General features: G+C 49.7%; 1 protein-coding gene across 7 annotated transcripts in view; it reads right to left on the reverse strand.

Annotated features, from left to right (window-relative positions):
* The window catches only part of NCOA6 (nuclear receptor coactivator 6), a 44,318-nt gene extending 34,736 nt beyond the window's left edge, over window positions 1–9,582 (reverse strand). For all 7 annotated transcript variants that reach the window (XM_082292882.1, XM_082292880.1, XM_082292881.1 and 4 more), the window contains exons 1-2: window positions 9,482–9,582; window positions 2,731–2,833 (exon numbers count right to left, since the gene is read on the reverse strand). The gene's annotated coding sequence lies outside the window, so the exon portion shown is untranslated. The remainder of the gene's footprint in view (window positions 1–2,730; window positions 2,834–9,481) is intronic.
* Window positions 9,583–16,226: the final 6,644 nt, after the last annotated feature.

The raw sequence follows: 16,226 nt of genomic DNA on the forward strand, positions 1-16,226 counted from the left end.
TGCACTCTCTCCTTCTCAAACACATGGAATTTAGTCCATTCCTATATTCAGGTATCATTTATCTCAAGTATGACATGAGAAAGTGATGATTTGCAAAATTTTCTTCTTCAGGCAGTGCACAGCACACCATCCATGTCAGAGCAAATGAATCCCAGCTGCAGAGCATCCTAACAACTTCTGTAATCTCATGGTTATAGGGCTGGCTTCCATAAACCCTGAGCAAGCACTTGACCATAATCAGCAGGTACCTTCCCTCAACACTCTTCCACACAAACACAAAATGCCTTCAGCATAAGCACACCCAGGTAAACACTGGTCATTCAACAGTCCATGTAAACCAGAACTCCCAGAAGGTTATGGAGGATCTCTGATGAGTAAGAACCACACCTGAGCTGATGTGTACAACTGCAGCACACTTCAGGAACTCAAGCACCCATGCTCACTTGGCAGCACAAAAAGGTCTCTGACCATCATCCTGCCTTCAAAAAGCCCACCTGGCCTCCTTCCTGTCCCTGCACCTGCTCCTTTAGAGTTTCCAAATTAGTATTTCCCATTTCACAGTTGTTTCTGGGAACTCAGAGCAAGTCCAGTGCTACCACATGGCAACCATTTACCCTCAAACCTGGCCTGGAACTGGCTACAGCAGCAAAACCAGCGTTATGCCTCTTTATTATAAAGTTGGTCTTAGTACATCTTAGTACGCCTAACTGAAGTAAGAGAGGTGGGGATAAACAGCCAAATAACAGACAAATGGCCAAAATGCACCTGCACTGTTGTATGGGGACAGGGGGTGGAAGAGCACGGCCCATGAAGACCAGAGTGTCCAACCCAAAGGATGCAGGGCACACCCTGGGCTGCTGGAGCCAGGAGCTCCCTGGCACACTCACCATATGCATAAAACAACTGACCCACTAAAATGTGCAAAACAGAGACTCTTCAGAGGAAGAATTCCCACAAGATAGAGGATGCCACAGCTGAGACCTGGGCTGATGGACAGCTGGGGCACACACACAACTACCAGGAGCCCCAAGGCATTTTGCCACGGCCTGTGCTGTCCCCACCAGCAGCCTGACAGCAACAGGCAGCCTGCACAACAAACCCAGCACCACATGGCTGGGCAAGGCTTGGAAAATCCCATCCAGACCCTGGGAGAGATGGGATTAGAGCAAAATCTGAAAGAGCCAGTTGTCACTAAGTGGGGAGCAGCTGAACACTGGAAAGCCAGCAGGCTCTGGAGTACCTGCAAGTGCTGGCCTCTGGGGTGAAAAACAACAGAAAGGAAAAAACCCCAACTGATATCTTTCCTGATATGAGGAAATCTTATCCCAAGGTTCACTTAACTGATCCAAACTTATGTCAATTTGTCTCTTAAATAGAACTTGAAATCTCTTGCCTTCCTTTCTCCTATCTATTGCACTACACAGAGCACACAAACCAAACCAAGGCCTTGTCTGGCCACCTGTCCCAGGCTTTCTGCCATAGTCTATTGATTTACAAGCTTCTTAATGTATTCAAAATAAACACTTTCACAACTGGTGTCACACCAGAACATGCACTCTCCCAAAACAAATAAAAAGTACTAAAATCCTGCTCTACATCTCAGCACTCTTCCAAATTACACGAAAGATTGGAAAGGGTGAGAGCAGAAGGTAGGATGGATTGATGCCCTTCACTAGCAGATGGCACAAGCTGGCACTAAGCAGGGTCCTCATCCTCACACTGACCATTATTTAAAGCTGCAACAGGGAAGGGAAAGAAATGAGGTTACAGTCAAATCCCTTGAGGAAACCAGAATTCAGAGTGAGGAGGGAAAGTCTGGGATACCTGTACCAACATAATTTCTAAAGGATTGAAATTGCTTTTGCTGTCACTGAAAAATGGTTTTCAAGCAACTTAATAGATTAAAAAAAATCAGGAAAAAAGGATGTCCTGGATAACACACTTTAATGTTTTCTGCTTCCTTTGTTTTAGGTGCCAATGAGAAAAAGATGTAGAGATTTTCATGATGGGGGCAGAGAAGGCTCAGTGTTGCCAGAATATTGGTGAGAGGATGGCTTTCTTTGAACCTGTAACATGCACTCTTATACAGTCACACAGGCTTCATTTAAACTGTAACACCTGGAAACCCCAGAGACACTGATCACAACACTGTCTCTACTGGAGATTTGTTAACAGTGTATTATCCTCCTACAGCTGTTCCATTTGTTGCCCAGCATAGTGATCTTGGAGCTTGTTAAACCTGAGCAATGAATAAACCTAGACACCCACAACCATTCTACGATACAAAGATTAAAATAACATCATGGTTTTGAGCAAAAAAACAAACCAACAATACTTTTAAACAAATTCTAGGCAAGTGTCATTTAACAGTATAACACAAGGAGATTAAATAAGGCTAAGAACCACTGTTACAATGTGAAAGAATACCTAAAGATAAACCTAAACATGCACTAAAATTTCCTCTGAAACAACCTAGCCAGGGTTCCAGTAATTTTGAACTTCCAACGTTGGTGTTAGATGAATGACACCACTAAAGCATCTCAACTGTTCTCCTTGGGAGGAACAGCCAAAAACCTGATGGCAAATACCCCTAACCCTGTATGGCCGAGTGGGGAGTCAGCTCTGGAGCCAGCCCAGCCCTGCAAACACACACAGCAGTGGGGACAGGCAGGGGGAGAATGTAAAAAAACCAAGAGATATTCAGATGCATCCTATGCTTATTTTACCTACCAAAACAAATGTCACGACTTCAGTATTTTGGGGTGCGCAACAGGATTTCAGGTAATTCCAGACTGGCAAACATGGTTAAACAGCAACTCCCAAATATGGAATCCTGAAAGAAAACCATCACATTTCATCAGACAATGATGCACAATAACAGAAATACTGAACATAATGGCAAATAGCTCCACTTTTAATGCGCAGTTTTGCACCAAGTCAGATGCTCTCCTCAGCAGTGTAAAAAGCACATGTTACTATATTCAAATCCAAACAGCAAAACCTGAGGAACCTGAAAAAACAACCTTTCATTATGGGCAGAAAATGGAATACTTCCTTTAGCTGGAAATGACATTCTATTCTTCTAAACATCGCAAGTTTTATCTAGAATAATGTATTTATTTAGGTTTAAGGACAAACTCATCTAGATTGAACCAATCTTCAGAGAAACCAGCACAGCCAGGATGTCCCTCAGCTCATCCTAAGCAGGCGCCTAAACCGGCTCAGGTTAAGCTCATTCCAGAAACACGTTCCGAGCCCACAGGACCACCTCAGACAGACAGTGTTGCTGCAGGTGGCCAACATGGGGAGGTGAATCCATTCCTAGCTCCTGCTGCTGGTCACAGGCTCATCAAGCTGCACTCCAGCTCCTGGGATCATAAAAACACAGCAGTAAAGCTAAATGGCCTCGGAACAACAAAACACCGCCCCTCGAATCAACGGGATTTATAGGCACAGCCCAGGGCTGGTGCTCAAGGAGACTTTCTGCTTACGTGCTTGCCTGCTCCTCAGTGGGGAAGGGGACTGCCCAAAAACAAACAGGGGAAGCAGAACAGGGAAGAAGACTCAGAAAGAAAAAGTAGAGATTTGTCTTCTGTCTAGACAACAAAGCAAAATTGCTTTAAAAGACTTATTGTGCTACAGCCTTTGCACTTCTGCCAACCCAGCAAATCAGAGAGAAGGAAAGAGGTTTTACATTAAATCAAATCATGTATGCTTTGCAGCACTTTTAATAGTCATCTAACACTTCAGCCTCTTGTATTTTCTTGTATTTCTAAGTAATCGTAACTCAAGAAGTGTTGCACCAAGTCAAAGGCCTGATGACTAAATCACAAGCAGTGACCTGTTTCCAGCTATATGCACCTGCCTAAATACCATGACCAGACACCAAGCTGAGGGGCAAAATCAAAATTTGAAATAGGAAATTTTAGTATTGTTTGTTGTGTAAGCCAAAACTAAAAAAGGTTTTCATGTTCTACAGCAGATACTGCATTAGTTCTACTTTTTCACCCTTTTCATAAAAGGATGTTCCACAGCCTAAAACTGAGTCCTGTAACAAACTGGCTGGTTACCTCCAAAGCTAGGTCAAGACTTCACAGGAAAGGCCAGGCCTTGTAAAAGCTGATTTTAAGGAAGCCTCCAAGGTGCAGCAGCCAGTCCCCATGTTGAGTGCCCATGCCTTAGCCTGGCAGGGAGAGGGTTATTTTGGCTAAAGGGTGGGGAAGTAGAGGGAAGAAAAATCTTCTGAAGTCTTTGGTGCAAGGAACCAAAGGAGTTTTGTTCCTCCAGTTCTCCCTTCTGAGTGTCTCACACCATGACGCCTAACTGCTCCAAAGGACCGGGAAAGACAGGCTGCCCTAGCAAGATGCAGTGAGAAACTGAGAATGGTCAGCCTGGGCTATGGGAAGAAGAAGAAAAAATAACTGCTGCTGTCTCCATTCCCATTGTGCACATGAGATGAGACCAAATTTGATTAATGAAGATAAGCAATCAACATTGATTCATTAAGTCCCGCTTTCACTACAGTGAGTTACTCGACAGACCTGGAGACTGAGCACACACCTTAGCACACCACAAGGCATCACAGAAACAGCCCTGCAAAGTGTTCCAGCTACAGAAAGAGTTTTGTTTAGAGTTTATGCTTTCCCAAACACCAAGAAAACAAACCAAGTTAGTCTCCAGCAAGGCAGGCTTTGTTCACTCACACTGACACAGAACTGGTCACCGTTCCTCACACTGGTCTGCTGTACTCCCATAGCCCTCAAGCGTAGAACACTGAAACCCAAATGTTTCCAACAAGGAGAAAATTACAGCTTGTTATAACACACATGACTCTTTGCAGTGATAGCCTCATGTAGTCTGACAGCAGCTTTAATGAAACATCAGTTTGTTAAAGTTTCATGAAGTTTGCTGAAAGCCCACAACTCATGCCAAGCTGCAATGGACACACCTCAGCTGAACCATTCGGTTTTATTCCAACAGAATTTGACTGCTGAGACGCTCAGGACTGCTCTAAAATGCAGGATGATAACTCCAGAATAAGCAGCTAAGTTAGCCACCTAGAAATTACCCCTTTCAGCAGCTGAGATACAAACCAAGGCAGCTGCCAGGCACAAGGGAAACGGGAATCAGCAATGCTCTTGGAAGCTGCAGTCTACCCAGCACAATATTTGGTCAATCAATTCCCGTTAGCTGAGTTACTTATTTCCCATGTTAAGGATATTTCCATCTGGAAGAAGCACACTGTGAATACTGACAGAGCTTTGCAGTACATAACTTTCCACAAAGATCCACCAACGCAATCAGCAAACAAAATGAGATGCTATTTAAAAGCAGGAGCATCTTGACTGTATTTGATCTTGCCTTCAAAAGTTATGAAAAATGCCTTTTTAAGTAGCAATCTGTGCTCTGTGTTACAACAAGATTTTCATTTAATCCTGAATTTAACCCGTACCAGACCTTTTTGGGCTGACACACCCCACAGGCTCTCCTTTATCACCAAATTCTCACACCAATAGAACCAGCCCAGAAATTTCTGCAATCATCAGCACTGAACTAAGGTTTGACTGAAAACTGCACGTTCTGCAATATTATTTCTTCTTACATCTAATAAATATCTAGGAAATCTCAGTGAAGCTTTTAAAATTCTGAAATTATATAAAGGATGAAGAAAGAATTGAAGCTAAAACAAATGGCTTAAAAGAAATTCTTTGATAGGAGACACTCAGTATCAAGGAGACTGTGTTCCCTGACCAAAAAACTAATCTTCATATAACAGAAGCAGGTACAGCTTTGGTAAAAATTTGGATTATTCTGAGAGTTTCCTGATTGTATAAAAACTTGCAGTTTATTTTGTGCTGCTCTGGGCTTTTGGAAAAATCAAATTTCAAGTGTTATTTCTTGTCACTACTGCCATTAAGAACCACGTAAGCAGCTTAGGACCTTCTGATGAAATGTGGATGCAACAGAACTGGAGAGCAACGCGTTCTTGCAGGGATGGGAAGAGCACTCCCAAAAAACCCTTAGAAGGAACACTTTGCTATGCATGGCAACAGATTGGAATGAGGTGGTCTTTAAGGCCTCCCCCAACCCAAACCATTCTGGGATTCTGTAAATGCAGAACAGAGCCTTAACTCAGTTTCTGTGAGCACCACACTGAAACCACAATGAGAAACACAATCTTACACCGGCTGCATGGTCCTGGCAGGTCATTTGATTTTCAAAACAATAAAAATTACAAAATTAAAATAATTTGCCTAGGACTTGGGGAATTCAATAGCATGCATCTTTTGGTGGAATAACTAGATGATGCCCTTTCATACACCAGACCTAAAGCTTGGGCTTCCATATATGCAACTGAGCATAAGCAACTTCCTGTCCCAAGTTATTGGCTTACACAAATTAATTTAGACAAGGTATCATTCATCTCCTGCACTTTACTATTTTCATACAAATCCAATCCAAAGCCCTGTGCAGGGCTGTGCTTCAGGGCACTCATACCAGCTGGAGAAGCAGGCAACTGGACTCAGTTCCAAGAAGACAATGGCCCTCACAAGCTGGGGAGTCCCACATGTGTCTCCATCCCTCACCCCAGCTCCCAAACAAACAGCACTGTGACACACACCGGTTGGTTTCATTTTTTTCCCAAATGCATAAAGAAGGGTTATTTACTGAGTTACAGCCTCAGGGCTGTCACATATACATGACAAATCCAGTACTTATTTCTATTTTTGATTACTACAGCAGCAATTTTTGATGTACCATTCAGTGTGCAGGTGGGATGCTGTTCCACTGGGTGGAAAATGATGCTCAGTGCCCAGTGGACTGAGAAAAATCCCCAGCTCCTGGACCTCTGGAAGACTTCCACTACTGTCCTTCTGCATAATTCAAAGCTTAGATTAACTTTAAACTCCAGCAGCATCACTTTAATTATCCAGGACACAAGACAATCTAAGTTATCTTCATCCTCTTGAGCTAAACCTCCAGCTCTCCATGCAGGAACACACTGACTGCATGGCTGAAACGCTCAGTTATCTGCAATTAATGGGTGGCTCCTCTGCTGAAGAACATCAGTGACCTGCTCCAGTGGAGACAGCTGAGTCTGTAACAGTGTCAAGACAAAACACGAAATATCCACCTCTCTGGTAAAGCAAAGGTGAGTTGCTGGTCTGGCTGCTGGAAATGGAGACACTCGCCTGGAGATGGAAAACACCTCACCTGGAGCCTGACGAAGCATCTTCCCTGCTGCCTCAGTTCGGTATCCGGCGTTATTTCTCCTTCCACTGCTGGCCCTTACCTTTTCCCAGCCCTACACATTCTTTCTCATTCCTTCTGTTCAAGCTCATGCTTGAACCCAGTTTTTGCAGCACCGAGGGTCGAATCCTGCTGCTCAGTGCCCTACACGCCAGCAGGCCTCCTGCTCCCTCACACCATAGTGGCACCACAGCTTTGTATTTCTCAACAGACACCACAGGATTTTGAAACAGGCACCCCCATCATGCCTTCTGCCCTTCAGAGGTTCTCTAGTGACCTATAAAATTTCACCATTCTCAATGCAAATTGTTACAGCCACATTAACTCTTCAGTCCCTTCAGCAGCAAGCCCTTTGCCACTGCAGATCTATTAAATTTAGTGACTCTGTGTAATTGGGTTGTAACTCCAGCTTCCACCTGAAAGCAATCGCTATGGTACTAGAACATCAAAATATACTGCCAATCTAAGGTTTAGTTATCATGTTGAAACATTTAACATCTCTCACAAAGGCAGGAACCTTTGTTATGCTCAGACAGCACAAAGAGTGGCATTACAGCTGTTCAGCAGAAGTAACCTCCACAACCTGTGTTTGCATGTATTTAAGCCACTGAAAAATGGAAACACCAACATTTCAAGATGCACAAGGACCTGGAATTCTTTGGCTTCCATACACACAGTTGTTTCTTATTTTAGAGAAGCACATGCTTTTTTACTAGAAAAATGCAAGATTACTACATCACCTGGAAGCCTGTTGTAAACAACTCCTTCCTCCCATTCCTACAGAAGGACAGGCCTTCCAGAGAAAATGGCTGGAGAGCACCGCTGGGAGATTTTCAGCCAAAATCCGACGCCTAACAGAAGATCCTTCCTTGGGTTTAAAATACTAACAAACGTGATTTCTCAACTGAAGGTCAGGTCTGTGTGCAGCCCTCCTTGTTCTGATGTCCCACAGGAGAGTCCCGACACAGTGTTACTGTGAAACATTTCCTCCCAAAGCCGGGTAACTTTCAGAGGAAGCCACAGGGCTCAGTGGATACTTAGAATCTCTAGCAAACACCTGGATGCTGTGCTGCAGCACTGCGTGCAGTCCCCAGGCCCGCAGACCCGGCCATTCTGAACACACGCCTTGAAACCTTTGTTTCTCACCCCACAAGATACACAGAAAAGGTGGGACCATTTGCTAGAATTCGAAAAGAGCTGCTAAATCCAAAAGTTGTGGTTATTACACTTGGTAAGCTTTACAGAAAATGCCACATTTGTTCTTTGTGGTTGTTTTCCACATACAGGAAACACTGAAAGGTGCCTTAGCTAAAGAACCAGTCAGAACAACACACAATAATTACAAAAGCAACAAGAGGCATTGCCTTTCTTCTAAGAGAGGTTTTCCTGTAGTAAAACTACTGTAGTAAAAGTCTGAGAAAGGTTTTACTGCAGTTCCCAGTGAGGGGAATGAGCACAAATGTGTCTGCCAGGAGGCTGAGGAGTTATGGAGAGACAAAGCTCATGAAGCTCCAACCTGCTCCCAGGATGCAGACCCACAGAAAAGCTCTGTCCTTCCATCCCCAAAGCAGCGGGAAGGAATCAGAGCCCTGAGCTTCCCGAGATCTTTCAAAAGTAGCTGAAATTTAAAGAAACACAGAAACCACACGGAGGGGACGAGTGAAGGGCCTTTTTCTGACTGGTTTAAGAGTCACCGAGGACGCGAACAAAAGCGAAACGTCAACGCGCCCCGGCTGACACGGCACAAAGCCGTCACCGCCCGCATGAGGTCAGGGCTGAGGGACCGGGCTCACACACAGCGGCCGGACCGCGGGGCAGCTCCCGGGTCTGACAGCGCTGCCGGCCCGGCCGCGCTCCCTCCCGGGCCGGGGGAGCCGGGCCGAGCCGCCGCCCGGGAGCGCGGCCGAGAGCCGAGTGCGGGCCGGGCAGGGTCGGCTCCGCGCCGGGTGCTGCGGGGCCGCAGGCCGCGGGCGGGCGGGCTCTGCCGGTGCCGCGGCTCCGCCGAACGCTGACAGGCTCCTGCCGAGCGCCCCGGCACCGCCGGAACGCCCCCGGCTCGGCCGCCGGCGGCCCGGGCCCGGCACCGCTCAGCGCTCCGCCAGGCCCCGCCGCCCCCTTCCCCCGCGCCGCGGGCTCGGCCTGCGCCCCGCCCGGGCCGGCCCCGCCGCTCCCGCCCCGCCGCCGTCGCCGCCGCCGCCGCGTCCCGACCCCCGCCCCGCCCTCCCCTCACCTGGACCCGCCGCCGCCGCCGCCGGGGGCGCGCGCGGGGCCGCGGGGGCGCGCGGGGCGGGGGTCGCGCGCGGCCCGGGACTCCAGCGCCGCTCCGCCGCCGCCTGCGCCGCGCACGTGACCCGCGCGCGCCTGCGCCCGAGCGCGCGGGGGCGGGGGGGGCACCGCGACCCCCGGGGCTGCCCCGGGACCTCCCCGCGACACCCCGGGAACACCCCGGGAACACCGCGGGGACAGCGCGGGGACACCCCGGGAACACCCCGGGAACACCCCGGGAACACCGCGGGAACACCGCGGGGACAGCGCGGGGACAGCGCGGGGACACCCCGGGAACACCGCGGGGACAGCGCGGGGACAGCGCGGGGACACCCCGGGAACACCGCGGGGACACCCCGGGAACACCCCGGGAACACCGCGGGGACAGCGCGGGGACACCCCGGGAACACCGCGGGGACACCGCGGGGACACCGCGGGGACAGCGCGGGGACAGCGCGGGGACACCCCGGGAACACCGCGGGGACAGCGCGGGGACAGCGCGGGGACACCCCGGGAACACCGCGGGGACACCCCGGGAACACCGCGGGGACACCGCGGGGACAGCGCGGGGACACCCCGGGAACACCGCGGGGACAGCGCGGGAACACCCCGGGAACACCGCGGGGACAGCGCGGGGACAGCGCGGGGACACCCCGGGAACACCGCGGGGACACCCCGGGAACACCCCGGGAACACCGCGGGGACAGCGCGGGGACACCCCGGGAACACCGCGGGGACAGCGCGGGGACAGCGCGGGGACACCCCGGGAACACCGCGGGGACAGCGCGGGGACACCCCGGGAACACCCCGGGGACACCCCGGGAACACCGCGGGGACAGCCCGGGAGCACCGCGGGGACAGCGCGGGGACAGCCCGGGAGCACCGCGGGGACACCCGGCCCGGGCACCGGGCGCCGCACGGCAGCCCCGCCGGTCCCCCGCCGGTCTCCCCGCCACGGGAGAGCTGTGCCCCCCTGCGAGGGGGGCGGCGGCAGCGGCGGCTGCTTCTGGGAACGGCGACAAAGTATCTGCTGGATGGAGTTGAAGAAAAAATAATAACTGAGGCCTTTATGGGAAATTTCCGGGAAATGAGGTTTTTAGTTCGAATTTTAAATCATAACGTTTCATCCGAAGGTTTCGGACTCCTTGAATATCCCTGAATTATACTTTCGTTTTACCAGTGGGGAGACGGGGAAGAAGCCAGGGAGTGACCTGGTATGGACTCAGCAAAGGCCACAATGCTGAGTTTTAATTAAAGGTCTAGTAATGTGATTAATGAACAGGTCCATGGGCCTAAAATCCCCAGTGGGCAATGCCAGATCCCTAAAATGTCCCCTCAGCACATAGGGATTTTACAGCTGAAGGGACCCTCACAGGACACAGAGCCCATTGGTTTGTCTCTTCCTACATCCTTTATTAATGTGAGAAATGGTTGATTAATACAAAAACTGAAATGTCTGGTTTCCTGCTCATTGTTTCTGTGGGCACAAAGCTCTTGCCTGGCATTGGGGGAGAAGCGAAACACGTGGCAATTCCTATTTCAGGGTAGGAAAACAATCAAAAGTCCTTTATGGGAAAAATAAAGACTGGTCCTACAAAAACACATGATTCAGTAGCTTGAGCAGGTTCTGAGGAGGGGTTTCAGGAGAGTGTGTGCAGCTGGAGCCAGCCCTTACAGCCTCCCTTGGCTTCATGTGGAATACTGCTGGATAAACAATGTGAAAAAGGGATTTTTTTTTTTTTTGCAAAACCTTTTAAATACAACAAACCTATATCTCATTGGGCACTACAGCTTGCAACACAGAGAAAACCCCTTTTTATAAATTCACATATAATTGCATTCCACAAAACCCACCAAAACGAAATAATTAATGTCGTGGTTAGTATAGGACTTATCTCAAGCATTACATCTGGTTGGTGTGTGCAGAGCTGCGGGCAGATTGCCGCTTTCCTTCGTCTCTGTGGCTCTCCAGCTCCCTGCTGGCAGAGGGTGAGGAATCCCTTCCTCAAGGATTGTTCTGCTCGTGCCTTTTTGTGTCTTCCACAGTCTCTAGGGCAGCAATTCCAGTGTGCTGAGACAAGGGCAAAGCCCTCCTGAGGCCCTCCGGGCTGTCAGGTCAGAAGAGACAGGGATCAGTCACAGGAGTGGGAAGGAGGAACATTCGATTCACCCGATCATCTGTTGGAGTTTCCATTTGCCTTCGTGTGGATGATTCCCAGGCTTTGCCTAGCTCTGCTCCTGGATTTTGGGACTGGCTGGAAACACAAGGAAGCTGTGAGAAAATTTCTTTGGTACCAAGAATTAACCTTTCTTCCCCACGTGACTTCATGTTTTCCCTGTTTCATGAGACTCTTCTTAAACCAGCTGCACTGAACTTCCTCCTCCAGCCTCATCTTCCCCAAAAGGCATCCCCCCAGCACAGAGATCAGAGCGCTGCTTCCAAAAAATCCCAGTGTTTCCCACTGCTGTTGCTGTGCTTGTCATGCCAGATTGTCCTGCAGGATTCTTGGCTTGCTTGCTTTTATGTGTGTTATGCCCATTAATACCAGGCACATCTCAAATCCCTCAGCAAACAAGAACAAGTCAAATGCTATTTTCCAAAACCTGACTTTTCTGAAAGCACAATACTGAGGTGTCCCACCAAGATCTACTCCAGCCATCCAAGTGCTGTGACTTTCTGATCTGGGCTTGAGAGATCCCACACGGACAACTTCCCTGTGCCTAATCACACAGAGAGTTTGCAAACAAGCCCTCCTTTCCTTAGCAGCTTGAGGCCTGTACATCCACTTCATTCTTTGGAGCACGCTGCTTCCCATGGCTTCTGATGCTTCTGCTCACTGCTGGGAAAGACCAGAACTGGTTCAGTCTCACATAATTAAAATTAACCCAAATTCTCTTTAAATAGCCTTGTCACATATGTAAGGAAGCAAAGGGAAGGTGGAGCTGAAGGGACACCAGGGTGACAGGACACAACCAAAGACCTTTTTGAGGCATCTCTGCTGCAGACTGAGCAGTTGAAGGAACCACCAGTGGCCTTTCCATCCGCTGGCAGTGGGGAAAAGGGAATAATGTGATGTGGAGGGGTGAGAGGGAAGAAACATGAGACAGCTCCAGACCTGCCTCACCACATCCCTGCAGCAAAGTGTGCTGCAGGCTGATCTCCAGAGCTGAGCTTAGTACACGGCCTGGATGTTCCTGGGTCTTGCCCAGGCTCTGTACAGCATAACCAACACAGGAGAAGCTGTGGCTGCCCCATCCCTGGAAGTCCAAGGCCAGGTTGGACAGGGCTTGGAGCAATCAGGGATGGTGGAAGGTGTCCCTGCCCATGGCAGAGGGTGGGACTGGACAATCACTAATGCCCCCTCCAACCCAAACCATTCTGTGATTTTTTGTCATTCTGTTTGTGGAACTCATCCAGGAGCAGAGCCTCAGTTTGTTTGGGATGCTGGAGCTTTGCTGCAAAACAATGACACACAATGATACCACAGCACCTGCAGGGAAGGAGGGCTACTTGCAGCAGAGGCAGCTGTTTGAGCTGCCTCATTGTCCACAACAGAAGACAAATGCATTTGATATCACGACAATCAAAACTGTGGGTTTATTTACACACATTTTCATATGGCAGTATTTTCAAAGGACAGGTATTACACAGAAAAAGCAGCTGGACTCATGACCAGCTTTGGATTTTTCTGGATTTAAATAATGTACAACGACTTGAACAAAATAATGCCCCCTCTAACACCAGTACAACGCTCACTTGGAGAGGAGGAAGGAAGATCTGTTGCATTGCAGTCACTATGACTTTTGATCTGGTGTTTTGTTAAACTGTGAGTGTGGGGAGAAAGAGAGAGGTGGGCAATTGGCCACAGCTGTGACACACAAGGCAGGGTTACGCGGGAGTTAAGCTCTCCTCCTCCACTCTGAGGATATGGAAAGGGGAGTCCCGGCTGTGCCAGGAGCAGCCCTGGTGGGTGAAGGTCCATGGCTGCCCAGGAGCTGTTGTAACACGGGATGCTCCCCGCGGGCAGCAGGGTCAGCTCTGCCAGGACAATCTGCCCCTAAAAATGCTGTGACCACTGGAGAGCTCTTCGAGGGCAGCGTGTGTCAGTGCTCTGGTGTTCCTACTCCACCTGCCCTCCACACAAGTGTGCTTCATGTTTAATGGTGCCCTGCCTCTCCGAAACCAGCTCTGCCTGTCAGAGCTTTCCTGTCCCTGACTAGGTGCCAATTTCCATCACTGAGGTATGGAAGAGCTTTCCAAAACCGCTGGAATCACCTGGGTGCTACAGGAGCTCTTCCCGCTCCATCTGATTCTCCGCAAAACTTTACCAACCCCTCAGTGCTTCTGATCTTCATAAAAGAGATGCAGGTTTCCTCTCAGGGTGTTTACCGAGGCCTGACTCCCCTTTCTCTCCCGGATCAGCCCTGTCGGGTTGGGCAGCAGTGGAAGGAGGCTCCAGCAGGCAGCCGGAGGCTGACCCAGCCGGCCGACACTCAATGGCACTTCCAGACCTGCTGCCCCAGCCGAGGGACCCCTCCGGGTGATACCGGCAGAGCCGCAGGACGCTGGTCATCACCCCTGAGACGGGGGACCCGAACCTGCTGCCCCAGCTATGGCAGCAGGGGCTGCTCTCTGCCCTGCCCTGCCCCTGGCAGTGCCCGCTTCCCCGGGCACGGGGCAGGACACGCTGCCGGAGCTGCTGCAGTGCAGCAACAACCGGTGCGCCCAAGGCTGCTCTTCAGCAGGTCCCGCAGCCGTGCCCAGGGGTGCCTTGTCCTGTGCCAAGCCCCACCAGCAGTGATTGACCCCCCTGAGCACCCCAGCAGCCCCTGCCCCGCCCGAAGTGCTGGGAGCAAGGCGGGCTCCAGCCCCTCTCCACGTCTGGGCACCCCCGGGACAGCGATGGGAACAGAACGGCACAGCCCCAAAACCAGAGCATCCTCATCCCCGCGCTGCAGGAGGGCAGCGCTGGCTCCTGCCCCGTCCCCCTCTGGGTGCTCCACGGTCAGGGGCAGCAGCAGTGCCCAAAGCCCCCAGGCAGGTCGAGAGGGGCGCTCAGCCCTAGGGAGAAACACGGATGAAGTGCTGATACTCAGTGGCTCCAGCCTGTCCCCATGTGAAACCAGTGCACACTGACGGCGTGCACTGCAAACCTGGGCAGAAGCAAGCTGGCCACATTCCGGATCATAATTTGTCACATTTAGCAAAGGCATCTTTTTAAAAAAATGTACTTTGTTTGTGTTACTTTGTTCCTTTTCAAATGGTTATTGTTTTTCTCAGCCCCTTTGGATTTTGTGCTCTGAGCTCCTCACTGACATCCATGACAAAGTTTCAGAACAAATTCTCATTCAGAGCTGTCGGATGCCTGCAAGGGCCAGGCTGAAATCAGCACAGGTACTCTGCACACACATATCTCTGCAATACAGCCCTTTATTTCGCAATGTCCATCTCACCTGTACTGAGGGAAACATCAGGTATTTCTTGGTACCTCACGTTAAATTTGTCAGCTCTTAAATTCATTAGATGTTAAATTCATCAGATCGCAACAGATGGGCTCAAAATACTAGAGACACTGGGCCAGTTAGCAGATTAAAGGTGTCCATGTTGGATACATCTGTGCTATACTGATGCTGCTTTTAAACAGAAAAAAATGGGAAATAATTCAGAATACCTTTACTTCTCTTAGCCTAGGGGCATAGGTCTCATCTTCCAATCATTTTTGGTTTTCTCTTTTTTTTTGCAATACAGGCCATGATCCAGCAGAACACCTTGGAACATGCTTTATTTTAAGATTCTGGATAATTGCTGTGCAATTGTACTTTGGGACATATGAGTGCCCTTTTGAATCAAGACCAAAGTCTTTTACTCCCAAACATACACACAGAATCCAGCATCAGAAGTTGGTGAAGTCAGTTAGTAAGGAGGAATTTCATCTTTCAAAGTGTTTTGTGACATTTCATGCAAAGTCCTGCACTGCCAGTGACTTCACCACATATTTTGCAGCTGTTCATAGAGAACCTCCATGCCCAAGGGGCAGATCTGGGCTGGGACAGACCAGAAACCCCCAGATCATGTCCAGAGGGGTTCAACACACAAAACTGCCTTCTTCCCTTCCTGTGGAGCCTGGAGAGGTCTGCTCCAAGACACATTTATGAACTCTCCATCTTCGGGCAGTGACCAACTCTAGTGCTGATGGCAGAAAAATAAATAAATAGATTTGATGTCCCTGTGGTGAAGAAAGTCTCTTCTTGGTGGCACAGAACATACCTCAGATACAACATTTTGCTTCCCCTGTCCCAGCTGAGGGCATGGATGCACTTGGAACAGGAAATGCTACTGATGGTCCTGTCAGTTGGAGCTGCTGTGCTCCTCTCATGGGTGGCTGCACTTCAGCAGAGCATGAAAACACCTCTCTTGTCACTCAGCCCAACATGCTTCACTGGGTGTTCTGAGATCTGCAGCTCTTGGGTGGCAGGAACAATTACTCCAATTATCTGCCCTGTGACCCTGACTACCCCAAAACGAGCCACACACTCTCCATGGCATCAAGTGGCACAAACAGGGTGCCACAGGGTGCCTCAGGAGGAAGGTCAGGGTGAGTGGTGTGATCATCAAATCAAAGAGCAAGACACCCATAAGCAGACATACATATCTAATATGTACAGTGGCCACGGGTGCATTTGCACCATGAAGGAAAACATCACATTTT

This window comes from Coloeus monedula, assembly GCF_965178545.1.
Source record: "Coloeus monedula genome assembly, chromosome: 17".
Classification (NCBI taxonomy): domain Eukaryota; kingdom Metazoa; phylum Chordata; class Aves; order Passeriformes; family Corvidae; genus Coloeus; species Coloeus monedula.